The sequence below is a fragment of the Mobula hypostoma genome, chromosome 1 (genome assembly GCF_963921235.1).
Source record: "Mobula hypostoma chromosome 1, sMobHyp1.1, whole genome shotgun sequence".
Taxonomy (NCBI): domain Eukaryota; kingdom Metazoa; phylum Chordata; class Chondrichthyes; order Myliobatiformes; family Myliobatidae; genus Mobula; species Mobula hypostoma.
This window is the reverse complement of record NC_086097.1, coordinates 222836237-222848748: the sequence shown is the minus strand read 5'-3', so window position 1 is coordinate 222848748 and position 12512 is coordinate 222836237.

The following is a 12512-nucleotide window of genomic DNA, read 5'->3' as shown; positions in this document are numbered from 1 at the left end:
CATTCAAGATGAGGTAGTAAATAGGATTTGGTGTTGGCTTTGAGGGAGAAGCCAGAGAGTGGTAATAGATGGTTGCCTCTCTGGATGCCTGTGACTGGGGGGCGGGGGGGGGGGGAGTGCCGCAGGGACTGTTGCTGGGTTTGATGTTGCTTGTCATCTATATCAATGGTCTGAATAATAATGTGGTTAACTGGATCAATAAATTTGTGGGTGACACTAAAATTCTGATGTAGTGGACAGCAAGGAAGACTATCAAGGCTTGCAACAAGATCTGGACAATCTGGAAAAATGGGCTAAAATGGTAAATGGGATTTAATACAGACAAGTGTGAGCTGTTGCACTTTGGGAGGACCAACCAGGGTGCGTAGGTCTCACACAGTGAGTGTTGGGGCACTGAGGAATGTTGAAGAACAGAGGTATCTGGGAATATACATATATCCATAATTCCTTGAAAGTGGCATCAAAGGTAGATAGAGTCATAAAGAATGCTTTTGATGCATTGGCCTTCATAAATCGATATACTGAGTACAGAAGTTGGGATGTTTTGTTGAAATTGTATAAGATGTTGGGGAGGCCTAATTTGGAGTGTTGTGTGCAACTTTGGTCAGCTACCTACAGGAAAGATGTAAGTAAGATTGAAAGAGTAGAGAGAAAATTTAAAAGGATGTTGCCAGGACTTGAGAACATGATTTATAGGGAAAGGTTAAGTAGGTGAGGACTATATTTCCTAGAGCGTAAAAGAATGAGAGGAGATTTGATAGAGGTATACAAAATTATGAGGGGTAAATGCAAGCAGGCTTTTTCCACTGAGGTTGTGTGAGACTAGAACTGGAGATCATAGGTTAAGGGTGAAAGGTGAAATGTTTAGGGGGAACATTCTTCATTCAGATGATGCTAATGGTGTGGGTGTGGAAGTGGAGAATGCGGGTTTGATTTCAACATTTAAGAGAAATTTTGGATAGGTACGTGGACTGGAGGGGTATGGAGGACTATGGTCTGGGTGGAGATCATTGCAACCAGGCAGATTAATAGCTTGGCAGAGACTAAGTGGGCCGACAGGCGTGTTTATGTGCTGTAGTGTTCTATGATTCTGTAACTCTGGGTGAAAATAACCAATGCACTGAACAATTGTTACAAATAGCAGTATATGCACAAATAGTAGAATCTGCAATCCTGTGTCTTGTTTAATGAAGTTGCATATTAATCATTGCAACACACACAAGATGCTGGAGGAACTCAGCAGGCCAGGCAGCATCTATGGAGAAGAGTACAGTCGACACCGAACCGAGACCCATTGTCTTCTTGATTAATTGTTGCAGGTTGTTGAAGTGGTAAAATACCTTTAACATTGAAATCATAATTAAATTGTGGTTATTCCTACCTGTCTCATTAAAGGAAAATGAGCCTATGTTCTGTTTTGTTCTTTGTGGCAAAGGATAGAACAGACTCCAGGATTTTCATTTGTAGACGTTTCAAACAGTGAAGCTTCTCTATCCTTTGTAATGTTATCACCAACTTTCAGAAGGATTTAGTGTCTTTTTATTGCCGTGCTGTTTTCTGCAGACACATGGGTCACTGACAATTATAACCTTTTTATCAGTCTTCGTCTACTTTTTCTGTACAAGAACGTACAGGAGCCTTAGAATCCATACCGCCAGGTTCAGGAACAGTTATTACCCCTCAACCATCAGGCTTTTGAACCAGAGGGAATAACTTCACTTAACTTCACTTTCCCATCGCTGAACTGTTCCCACTGAACTGGACTCACTTTCAAGGATTCTTCATCTCATGTTTTTAATATTTATTATTCTTTCTTTCTTTTTTTGTACAGTATTAGCACAGTTTGTTTATTTTTTGCACATTGGTTGTTTGTCCTTTTGGGCACAGTCTTTCATTGATTCTATTTTGTTTCTTGTGCTTACTATGATTTGCCACAATAACATGAATTTCAGCGTTGTATATGGTGACGTATATGCACTTTGATTTACTTTGAAGTTTGAAATTTAGTCTTTCTACCACAAGAGATTTAGGCTTGGATAAATTACAAAACCCTTCAACTGAATGTGGGAAATTGAATCCATCTCAAATTCCCACTGCAAACCTTGCCAATAATGACAACACTCCCATCCGCCAGATCACTACGTCTGAATTGAACTTTAGTGTGTTATTAGTTGGCTGAGCTTTAAACCATATTTCTGACGTGGTTAGCTTTTCAAGTTCCACATTTCCATTCTCAGCAGCTACTCTTTCCCCTATAGCTACCTTAATTACATCCAGATTTAACTTTGTTGATAAATTCTCCATCTCCATGAGTCATGATCTACAAGTCAAATCTACTCCATAAATATCATGCTTTGCATATTCCGAATCAGAATCAGGTTTAATATCACCAGCATATGACATGAAATTTGTTGTTTTGCAGCAGTAGTATGTTGCAATACGTAGTAATAAAAACTATAAATTACAATAAGGAATATATATAAAAATATAATTAGTACAAAAAGAGAGGGAAAGTAGAGCCGTAGTGCTCATGGGTTCATTGTCCTTTCAGAAACCTGATGGCTGAGGGGAAGAAGCTGTTCCTGAAACATTGAGTGAGTATTTTTAGGCTCCTGTACCTCCTCCTTGATGGTAGCAATGAGAAGAGGGATGTCCAGGGTGATGGGAATCCCTAATAATGGAAACTGCCTTTTTGAGATATCGCCTTTTGAAGGTGTCCTGGGTGTTGAGGAGGCTAGTGCCCATGGTGAAGCTAGTGAGTTTACAGCTTTCTGCAGCTTTTTTTTGATCCTGTGCATACCAGATGGTGATATGCCCTCCACAGTACATCTATGGGAAGTTGTGAGTGTCTTTGATGGCATACCAATTCTTCTCAAACTCCTAATGAAATATAGCTTCTGTTATGGCTTTTTGTTATTACATCAATATGTTGAGCCCAGAATAGATTCTCAGAGATTTTGACACCGAGGGTCCTGAATCTGCTCACCCTTTCCACTTCTGATTCCTTGATAAGGACCAGTGTGTGTTCCCTCAACTTTCCCTTCCTGAAGTCCACAATCAATTCCTTGGTCTTACTGATGTTGAGTGCAAGGTTGTTACTGCAACGCCACTCAACTAGCTGTTCTTTCTTGCTCCTGTATGCCTCCTCATCACCATCAGCAAATTTATAGTTGGCGTGCCTAGTCTCATGGTAATGGGTGCACAGAGAGTAAATCCTTCAGGTGTGCTAGTGTTGATTATCAGAGAGAAAGATGTGTTATTTCCAATCTGCATAGTCTGTGGTTTCTCAGTGAGTAAGTCAAGGATCCGGATGCAGAGGGGGGTACAGAGGCCAGGTTTTGGAGTGTTTTGATCAGAATGGAGGGTATGATTGTGTCGAACACTGAGCGGTAGTCAAGAAACAGCAGCCTGATGTAAGTATTACTATTGAAGATTCGTACTCAGCAGGCCCACTGTATTGCCTGAACAAATTTTAATTTCTCCAACAAACTGAATTTCAAATCTCTGTTCGATGAGGAGAATCCATGTTCAAGGTAGAATCAAACTGAATAGAAAATTACAAAATAGATCTGAGAAAGCAAATCAAAAACCAGAACTGATTGGCATTTCTTCTTGTTTTTTAAGTTGTACCATGGGATTGAGAATGACGTGGGTCCTTTCCAGTTTTGTGTGTTTCAAGATGATTGATGAAGCCAATACAGGAACCACAGACTCCCATGCTGACATAGGCAAGTGAATAATTTGAGAGAAAATATCACTATTTCATCATGACTGCTGGGCTGCCTATGCATGAGCTTCCAATTCTCAATACGGTCTCAAATGTTCCTCCTTTGTTTGGAACAGTCGTGGGCCGGTGGGAATGCTGTACTTCTTTCAATGATGCTTTGAAAAGGTCTTTGAACCTTCTGCTTTGCCATTCTGATAATCTTGCCTTGTGATTGCCTCAGAATAAGGTGTCTTTTTAGGAAGACTGGCCCCAGGCACACAAAAGATGTGGCCTGCTCAGTGGAGCCCTGTACACATCCCCAATAGAGAGGGCGAGGACGCTGACATTGGTTCACCTAGCCTTCCAGATTTACCTTTGTTTACCCTTCCAGTGATTGAGAGGATTTTGCGGAGACACTGTTTATGGTACTTTTCGAGTGCTTTGAGGTGCCTGTTCAGTTCAGTTCAGTCCTCATTTATTGTCATTTAGAAATGCATGCATTAAAATATGCTACAACGTTCCTCCAGAATGATATCACAAGAAAATACAGGACAAACCAAGACTAAAACTGACAAAACCACATAATTATAACATATAGTTATAACAGTGCAAAACAATACCATAATTTGATAAGCAGCAGACCAAAAAAGTCTCAAAGTCCCGATAGACTCATCATGCCATGCAGGCGCAGGCTGTAACTAATCCAGCTAACATGCTGGATTGGCAGAAGGGAGATTGGCAGCTTATTGAAAGCTATTAATAAACAAATATTTTACACAGTGATTGTGAGAACATTACAAAAGCAACAGTAAATGGATAATTTTAGAATATTGGAAGGTTTAACTATATTTAAGAGGAATTAAAAAAGTGGTACTTAAAGTGGCTAAATTATCTAGTCTAGATTGAGTTCTTTCCAAGTTATTATGGAAAGTAAGAATAGAAATGGTTATACCTAATTATTATGTCTTATTTAGGTCCAGGACTGGTACCAGAAAACTCCAAGGAAACGTGTTTACATGCTGGCTTAAAAAGTGTGAGAGGAATAATCCTGGATATCTTTAGGCCAGTCAACTGAACATAATGTGGAAGCTTTTAGAAAAACAATCCAGGAGAAATTAACAATGAATTCGACAAGCATGAATAAATAAAGCAGAGCTAGCAAAATTTGTTAAGGGAAAATCATACTTGACCAAAAGAGAGGTTGGATGACATCAGTCAGTTGATGTCTACAAATGGATTTTAATGGATTATTTGAGTGTGTTGTAATAAACTTGTTAGTAAAATTGATAATGAAACAGCTGAGACAATGAACCAACAAATGACTTAAGTATATTAAAAAAGGAGGGCATGGCTTATGTCCTTTAAACTAGTGAATAGTATATAGCAGTGTTCTTCAAAAATCACTGCTCTTTGGACTTGAGGATGCAAAGCACAATTTTGAAATCTGTGGATGATACACAATCTTGAAGCATCACAAACAGTCAGATGTACAATAATAGACCTCAAAGTAACATACACAGCCCAGTGAAATGATGGAGACATAATGGATGGAACTTAGTGAGGTACATTTGAGGTAATACATTTTATTTAAAACGAATGAAGAGAGACAATGCAAGCTATGTGGTGGAACTTTAAAGGCTACAAGTACAAAGAACTGGTGGTGTGAGTCTACTAACCTTCAAAGATAAGGAGAACAGTGTGGGCTGGCGGGTCCTGCTCATGGGCCAGATCAGCCCAAATACTGGGGCAATGTAATCACAAATCCAGGTGTGAGGGAGAGCATTCTCCTCACCTCCACTCATACAATCAAGATTGCTGTGTGCCCACCTACCATTCTACAGTAATCACTGCAGAATAATGATAGAAATTAAGGTTGGACAGCACCTGGTTCCCAAGTGGAACCTCAAAATAGGTAGCCTCCAACATGAAGGCATGAACATCAGTTTATCTAACTTTCAGTAATTTACCCCCTTCCCCCTTCTCTCTTTTTCCATTTCCCATTCTGGCTCTCGTCTTACCTCTTCTCTTTTCCTCCCCTGCCTATCACCTCCCTCTGATGCCCCTCCTCTCCTTATCAGCCCTTTACCTTTTCCGCCTATCATCTGCCTGCCTCTCATTTCTTCCCCCCCCCGCCCACCTACCTTCCTTCTCACCGACTACTTATCACCTTCTACATTGTACTCCTTCCCGTCCTCCTACCACCTTATTCTGGCTTCTTCCCCTTTCCTTTCCAGTCCTGATGAAGGGTTTAGCCTGAAATGTCCACTGTGTATTCCTTTCATTAGCTGCTGCCTGACCTGCTGAGTTCCTCCAGCAATTTGAGTGTGTCATTATTTGACGTAAACTGTTCATTACAAATATTACAAGTGTTGACCAGGAATGGGAATTGGAATTAAAATGTTTGGCCACTGGGAAGTCCTGCTTATGGCAGATGGTCAGAGTTAAAACGCACAAAACCATCTATTCTGATCTTTCAGAGCTAGTCCGACTTTCCTACACTTGGCCCATTTTTCTCCTTTCCTATCCACATATCTGTCCACGTGCCCTTTAAATATTGTAATTGTACCCACCTCCATTAATCTCACGATTTCAGAGCAGTTAGGACAGACAATAAATACCAGCCTCGCCAACAGCAAAAGGGAAAGGTCTACAAATGCTAAATGAATAAGTCTAATTAATGCTGCAAGGCCAAGTGGGATTAAAACAAAGGATTCTCTTTCACAGACACAAACAATTGGCTAAATAGCATCCTGCTGTTCTGTACATTTTGCTATGATCTGAAGAACTGCTACAGCTACCTCCAGCAGAATATGAGAATAGCTTGAGTGAACTTGGCCTTTTTTCCTTGGAGTGACGGAGGATGAGAGGTGACCTGATAGAAGTCCGTAAGATGATGAGAGACATTGATCGTGTGGATAGTCAGAGGCTTTTTCCCAGAGCTGAAATGGTTAATGCTAGAGGGCACAGTTTTAAGGTGCTTGGAAGTAGGTACAGAGGAGATGTCGGGGTATTGACTGAAGGGCCTGTATTGTGCTGTAGGTTTTCTATGTTTCTATGTTTATATCATTTAAGTTAACTTCGCCAAAAAATAAATGTGCCATTTATTCTGCAAATTCGTGTTATTAATGAAAGATTAATAATACTTTTCCACAATGTCATTTGTTTTGTATATAGTTTAGTAGCATGTTGTTTTTTCTGAAGGTGGTTCTGCAAGTTTAAGTAGAGCCTAATGATACAGTATTTGTGGTACAGTACCTTGGCTAAATGCCATGCTGTAGCACCTTCTAGTGGTTTGAAACAGTATTTCAAGATACTTGCATGACCTCTATCTCTGGTTGCAGCCTGGACCTAGATCACAAACACATCCAAGCTGAGACCTTCCTTGCTGCAGTTGGGTTCCTGGGCTCCCCTTCACCTACTTCTACTCTCCAACTCCGGGTCTCTCAGTCTTCACCATCACCTCTTGTGTCCTCAGAGCTTCCATCTTCCTCCCAACCCACCTTCCCTGACACCTCAACCCTCCCCCCTCTGCTGGTGCCACCTATTCTCTTCCCCGCTCTGATCCCAGCTCTAATCCTTGTCATGCCTTCACCATTCCCTCCGACCTTCCCTTCTCTGACCTGTCCTCTGCGAGGGACTTGCCTTTGTCCCCCTTCACCCAGACCTCAGCGAGTTCCGAGCTCGCCATGACGCCGAGCTCCTCTTCTGTCACCTCCAACTCCGAGCCCACTTCTCTGTCAAGGATTCCACACCCCGCACTGATGATCCCTTCTCCCATCTCCAACCTTCTTCCTTTTCTTCGACACCCATTACGGTTCTCTGCCTGCTCTGGATCTTCTCTTCTCAAATTGCCTACGAGTCATCAACCATCTCAACTTCAGTACCCCTCTCTCCTCCTGAGCCTTACCCCCTCTGAATGCACTGCCCTCCACTCTGGCCAATTTTACCATCAAACCCACAGGCTGTGTTGTGTGACGGGCTGACCTCTACGCTGCTGAGGCCAGGCAACGACTCTCAGACACCTCCTGCGAGTTATCTGACAATTGTTGGTATCTACCCATCAAGGAGGACCCCACTCCACACCATCCCGAATCTTCCTCTGACACCATCCCTGACCTCATCCACTCTGGAGAACACCCAGCTATTGCCACCAATCTCATTGTTCCCTTACCCCACACTGCTTGCTTCTACCTCCTTCCCAAGATCCACAAACCTTGTCCAGGTAGGCCCGTTACATCTCTGTCTATTCCTGCCCCATTGGATTTGTGTCCTCATACCTCAACTCCATTCTACCGCCCTTGGGTCAGTCCCCGCCCACCTAATCCGCGACACTTCTCATGCTCTGATCTCCTCACTCACTTTCAATTCTCTGGCCCTAACAGCCTCATTTTCATCCTATACACTTCTATCCCCCATTAAGAGGGCCTTAAAGCTCTCCACTTCTTTCTCAACTAATCCCCTTCCACCGCCACCCTCCTCCATCTGGCAGAACTGGTCCTCACCCTCACCAATTTTTCCTTCAGTTCCTCCCACTTTCTCTAGACTCGAGGAGTAGCCATGAGTGCCTGCATGGGCCCCAGCTATACCTGCCTTTTCGTTGGCTATGTAGAACAGTCCGTGTCCAAGCCTTCTCCGGTAAGGCTCCCCAACTCTTCTTCTGCTACATTGACAACTGCATTGGTCATGATTCATGCACCCATGCTGAGCTTGTTAATTTCATCAACTTTGCCTCTTCCTTCCATCGTGTCCTTAAATTCACTTGGTCTACTTTCTGATACCACCCTCCCCCTTCTTTTTCTCTGTGTCTCCATCTCTTGAGACAAGCTGTCAGCTGACATCTTTTATAAACCTACCTGTTCCGACAATTATCTTGACTATATCTCTTCCCACCCTGTCTTCTGTAAAAACGCTATTCCCTTTCTCAGTCCCTTTGCCTCTGCCACATCTGTTCTCAGGGCGAGACTTTCCTTTCCAGGACATCAGAAATCACATTCTTCAAAGAATGCGGTTTCCCTTCCTCCATCATTGATGCTGCTCTTACCTGCATCTCCTCCATTTCATGAGCATGTGTGCTCACTCCATCTTCCCAGTGTCTTAACAGTGAGAGAGTTCCTCATGTCCTTACCTACCACCCCGTGAGCCTCCAGATCCAACACATCATTCGCCTCTACTTCCACCATCTCCAAAGGGATCCTACCACCAAACATATCTTTATCTCCCCCTGCTTTCTGCAAGGATATCTCCCTCCATGATTCTCTTGATCATTCGTCCATCCCTACTAATCTGACCCCCCCCCCCAACACTTATCCCTGCAGGCGGCCAAAATGACACACCTGCCCATTCACCTCCTCCGTCACCTCCATTCAAGGCCCCACACAGTCCTTCCAGGTGAGGCAGCACTGCATCTGCACGTCTGCTGGGGTCATCTATTGTGTCTGACGCTCCCAGTGTGGTCCCTGGTTACAATAGTGAGACCCATCGTAAATTGGGGGACCGTCTTGTTGAGCACCTCCACTCCATTTGCCAAAAGCAGAATTTCTCAATGGCCAAACATTTTAATTCTCATTCCAATTTCCATTCTGACATGTTGTCCATGGCCACCTCTTGTGCCACGATGAGGCCACCCTCAGGGTGGAAAAGCAACACCTTATATTCCTTTTGGGCAGCCTGCAACCTGATTGCAGGCATATCGATTTCTCCTTGAACTTCCCCTACTGTCTTCTTTTATTCCCCACCCTAGCCTCTTGTCTCTCCTCACCTGCCTATTACCTTCCCTGGGTCCCCTCCTCCTTCTCTATCTCTTGTAGTTCACTCTTCTCTCCTATCAGATTCCTTCCTCTCCAACCCTTTACCTTTCCTACCTACCTGCCTTCACCTATTACCTTCTAACTATCCTCCTTCCTCTTCCCCTCATCTTTTTATTCTGGTGTCTTCTGCTTCATTTCCAGTCCTGAAGAAGGGTTTCAGTCTGAAATGTTGATTGTCTATTCATTTCTATAGCGCGTGGCCAAGTGGTTAAGGCATCGGTCTAGTGATCTGAAGGTCTCTTGTTCAAGCCTCAGCTGAGGTAGCATATTGTGTCCTTGAGCAAGGCACTTAACCACACATTGCTCTGCGACGACACCGGTGCCAAGCTCTATGGGTCCTAATGCCCTTCCCTTGGACAACATCGGTGGCGTGGAGAGGGGAGACTTGCAGCGTGGGCAACTGCCGGTCTCACGAGACTAACGGATGCCTATATACTGTTATTCCATAGATGCTGCCTAACCTGCTGAGTCCCTCCAGTGCTTTGTGTGTGTTTCATGATATTACGTTTACTTCTTTGTGTGAATTTGGAACCCAGGATTTGACTGCTATTTTTTGGTAGACTCTTTCAGTAAGAACGTGAAGTCCAATACCTGCTGATCCAGTTGAACAGAAAACTGTCAAGATGCCGGACATCTTTCTTTCTTTGAATGAATAACTGGCTTTTAAATTTTCAATTTTTTTCCTCCACGGTCGTTACAATGTGTCTTTTTATTTGCACTTGGTACATTGGAATGTAAATTACTTTTGGTTATACTGATACAATTTTATGCTCGTTTTCAACAAGGTTTTCAGGACATTCCAAAACACTGCGCAACTAATAAGAAACCTTTCATATTATTACAGTGCAGGACACACACAATGAATCTATATACAACAAGCTCCTACAAACAGCAATAGCTAAACCCTTTATTCAGAATAAACTTTTAACTGAGTGATCACAATAAGTATATGACAGCAGGATGAAAAGGATGACTCAACATCCATGACTCAGCATTGGATCTTTTTCATTCACTTTAGAGTGCAAAGTTGAGTACCTGAAGATCTCTAAATCTACATTTTCAGTTTGAGTACTACTGCACTCAAATTTTAGTGATATGATTAACATGGTATGTTAATGACGGGATTATCTTTTTCCCAATGAGATTGATTGGGATGAAAATATTGACCAGAATATGAGGACCACTCTTTCATGGAATGCATGGAATCTTTAATTCCATTTAGGGGCACAAGCTTTGACATTAGTGTCAATACATTATTCCCTCAGTCCTGCATTAGAGTGTCAGTCTCGATATTTTTAAGCTTCACAACCCACAGCCTACCAACTCGTACTCACAAGTCATGTTTTTTTATATAACAGGCATTTGCTGTTGTAACATCACAAGTGTTAAACTTGTGACTAAAGGACATTCAAGACCCCCAGCCATGAGGTCTGGGTCACTGAGCCAGTAGTTAAAAGGCAGTTCAGAGGAACCACAAATTTTCCCTCTTTTGGAGCAAAAGTCTATGTTTCATCAGCACTATGATGGATTGAATTGCTTTATTATTGAGCTACAGTGAAACGTTTTTGTTCAGCATGTCATACATCATCCTAGATCATGCTATAAATAATGACATCAAAGTAGTAAAAAGAAAAACAGAATGTACAATATAGTTTTGGAGTTATAGAGAGTGCAACGCAGATAGAAAAATAAAGTACAAAGGCCACAATGATGTAGATTGGGATTTTACGAGTTCTAACGTTCAACTTATAGTGTATGAAAGGTCTGTTCATGAGTCTGATAACAACATGTAAAAGTTGTCCTCGATTCTGGTAGTATATGCTCTTATACTTTCATATCTTCTGCCTGACAGGACATGGGGAGAATAGAGTGACAGGATGAGACGGGCCTTTGATTATGTTGGCTTCTTTCCTGAGGCAATGGGAAGTATTGCAGATGGAGTCGATGGTGGGTGGAGGGAGACTGGTTTTTAGGAGCTGTGCTACATTCAAAATTCTCTGCAAATTTGTTTTGGTCTTGAGCAGAACAGTTGCCGTATCAAGCTGCAATGCATCTGGATAGCATACCCTGCATCTATAAAAACTGGTGAGGGTCATCAGGCCCATGCTGAATTTCATTAGTTTATGAAGCCGAGGCATTGGTGTGCATTCTTGACTGTAGCAACCAGGCGGTTAGACCAGGGCAAATTGTTGGTGATATTTACACCTCGGAACTTGAAACTCTTAACCATCTCCAATACTGATACAAATGAAGGCATATCTCCATCCCACTTCTTGAAGTCAATGACCAATGTTATGTTTTGTAACTCCAAACATTAGAACTAATTGAAAGAAAAACAAGGGAGGATATTGGCGAGCTTCTGATCAGTGTCAGTGTAGCATGTTCTGCTGACATTGCTCAGAGTACATTACTTAGAATCTGCACAAGCCTTTCCAACTCCGGTCAAGCCATTCGTAGCTGGGTGGTACTGCTTTATTCCATCATTTTCACGAGTGACTGAAAGTGTTCCGCAATGAACTGTGGTCCATTGTCACTAGGTGTTCTGGGACACCAGACCTCGAGAAGGGGCATTCAACACATCAAAGGTGTACAAGGCTGTCGTGGAGGCTATTGGGAACACCTCTGGCACTTTGTAACATTATGGACATCAAAAAACAAGTATGTAATGTATTGCTTTCTAGTCATCGTATACAGTATATACACACATACAGTACTGTGCAAAGGTTTTAGGCACATATATATATATATATATATATATATATATATATATATAGCTTGTGTGTCTAAGACCTTTGCACAGTACTGTATTTGTCGATGTGGAGCAGAGAGTGAGATTGTAGATCTCCGAGGAGTGCAGGATGTTGGGAATAGTGAGGGTAGAGTGCCATGGGAAGCGTGTAAGACAGGTGGCAGCAAAGGAGTGCCGGGTGCAGGGGGTGGCATGGGTGCAGATACACCCAGCCCTGAGACACCCGGCAAGGTCACTTGCCTCCAAAATT